The sequence below is a fragment of the Dipodomys spectabilis genome, unplaced genomic scaffold (assembly GCF_019054845.1).
Source record: "Dipodomys spectabilis isolate Male_0828 unplaced genomic scaffold, ASM1905484v1 ptg000136l, whole genome shotgun sequence".
Classification (NCBI taxonomy): Eukaryota; Metazoa; Chordata; class Mammalia; order Rodentia; family Heteromyidae; genus Dipodomys; species Dipodomys spectabilis.
This window is the reverse complement of record NW_024870813.1, coordinates 4,046,510-4,048,930: the sequence shown is the minus strand read 5'-3', so window position 1 is coordinate 4,048,930 and position 2,421 is coordinate 4,046,510. Positions and strand designations below refer to the sequence as shown.

Below are 2,421 nucleotides of genomic sequence, written 5' to 3'. Positions count from 1 at the left end.
CAAATCCAGCCCAGGCAGACAAATTCAGGAGTCTTTTACCTCCAACTAGACAACTAAAAAGTGAAAATGAAGGTATAGATCAAATGGTTGAGAACCAGCTTTGAGTGACAAGGCCAAACAAGAGCAGGAGACTCTGCATCCAAATCACAGCATTAAGGCACATACATGCACATATAATCTGCTACTTCATACTGTTATTTTGCATGATTAAAGGTTCATTTCTGAGTTGTGATTATTATTATTATTATTACTTTTTCCAGACAGCTTGTAGTAACTAAGCAAACCCTGGAACACTTCACAAATTTGCATGTCATCCATGCACAGGGGCCATGTTAATCTTCTCTGTATTTCTCAAAGCTTAGTATACAAATTGCCAGAGTAAGCACTGTTATTACTTTTAACATTTATTGTTCTATAATGGTTTTCTTTCTGCATGAAGACTCCATTCTATCTTTGAAGGTTTTCAAGTATAGTAAGAATATTTGCATATAAATATATCTATTTTCAATGTCTTTGAATCATTTCTACTCTTTTTCTTTATTTGTTTTCTTTAAGCATGAATCCATAGTCTTTGAAAGCCTACTTGTGGGAGTCTCATGGAGTGTCTGATTAAAGTGGGTGACCCCCAGATTTCTCACATCTGCCTCTTCCAGGCTCCTGGTGACAGATCAAACTTAGAAGTACTTTAACTTGTGTCCTGAGCCCGGTTTGAATGATCATTCAGGGAATGTTAACTTATCACCTACCTCTTCCCAAGCAAAACTTTACCCAACACAAAAAAACCTGGATAAATTTCTTTTTCAGCCTGCTTAAATGTGGTAAGAACATTTGTGCCTAAGTACACCTATTTCCTGAAGTCTTTTGAGGGCATGGAGTGAGGGCTGGCTTTTCCCCACTTATCTTGGTAACATAGATGGACTGTCCTACTAGATGCCTTTTATTTTTTCAGAACATAGGTTTCTGCTTATTTCTCTGTTTTCCTCTAAGCCCTATACCCTAACATTTAAAAGCAAGTGGGTTACTACAGTTCAGCAAATAACTTATGTGTAAATGTCATTTATTTGTCTGAGTTACCACTTTGACATAATTTTTCTCTGATTTTTCAAAAGATTTTCTTGTCTACCCCACCTTATATTTTTAAACTAACATTTTAAACTGTTTTTTAAAGTCTTCCAAGATGTCTATTTTACCATCCTGCTAGAAACAGACGTTATTATATTTCTCACACGGAAAAAAGATAAAAATAATACCAATAACATCAAGTTATTTGCTCGGTTTCCTAATATAGAATCGTTGCATCAATTTGTAGACTATTGTCTGTGATCGGCTTCTCAAACTATCATTCTGCCTATTTTATTCCTCGGCAAACTCTAAACAGTTTCCAATGCTCACGTTCAGCCTCCACATTCAGTCTCGCTGGATAGTCCAGTCAATATTAAGTTGCAGTCTTCTTGCTCCCATATCAAAACATAAATAATGTGTTATAGAGTTTCAAATGATATATAAATTATCAACTCTCTTTTAGATGCTGGGAAATTGAGCTTAGGACCATAAAAGAGCAAACACTGAGATTGATGCTTCAAACTTTCGTCCAATTCCTCACCTTGAAGCTGTAATAATACAGAACACAAAATCTTATTTATTTGTTTGCTGCTCAAAATTGTATCTGCAGGATGTGAACAGTTGTGGTTCTGAATAGTAGCTTGGGATGGAGGCAGCGCTAACCACAAGATTTTGTTTATTAGGCGCTCCATCAAATGTGTTCCCAAACAGACAATCCAAGTACAAAGTAGTCCTGCTTCGCTTCCTACCTCAGCTGTGAAATGGAAATAAGTTTTACCCAAAGGGATAACAGCAGGCCCTGGCATTTTATGGCTCTGAATAGCCTGCTGGCCAAGGACTGAGACTGATGTTTTACCCTCATCAACCCAGCTGCAAGATTCATTTTGTGTATCTACTCAGCTAGCCACAGGGTCCCCAACTAAACATTGTTTCTGGGTATGTTGTAGAGAGTGTTTTCCAAAGAGATTGGCATTGCTGTCAACAGAGTAAATAAAACAGAGTAATCTCTCCTATCTGGTTGGCCGTCATCAGACCCACTGAAGGTCTGAAGAGAACAGATGGAAGAGGAAGGTGGAATGTGTGAGTTACACATCCATTTCAACTTCTCTTGTTCTTGGACTAGGATTTGCACCATCAGTTATTCTGATTTTCGGGCCCTTTAAGTCAGATTAAACCTGGATCCCTTGTGTACAGATAGAAAATCATGGAACTTTTCATCTTTATCACCACATGAACTATTCCCTCACTCTCTTTCTAAAATAGATGGTAATGAGGTGGAGGAGGAGTAGAAAGAGGAAGAAAGATGATGGATAGATGGATGATAAATAGCTGATTGATAAATAGATAGATAAATAGATA

At 37.3% G+C, this 2,421-nt stretch overlaps 1 non-coding gene across 1 annotated transcript; it reads right to left on the bottom strand.

Annotated features, from left to right (window-relative positions):
* Nucleotides 1–279: 279 nt before the first annotated feature.
* LOC122116611 lies at nucleotides 280–382 on the bottom strand. The gene has a single exon (XR_006148998.1). It is a non-coding gene; the product is annotated as a U6 spliceosomal RNA (small nuclear RNA).
* Between the last annotated feature and the right edge of the window lie 2,039 nt (nucleotides 383–2,421).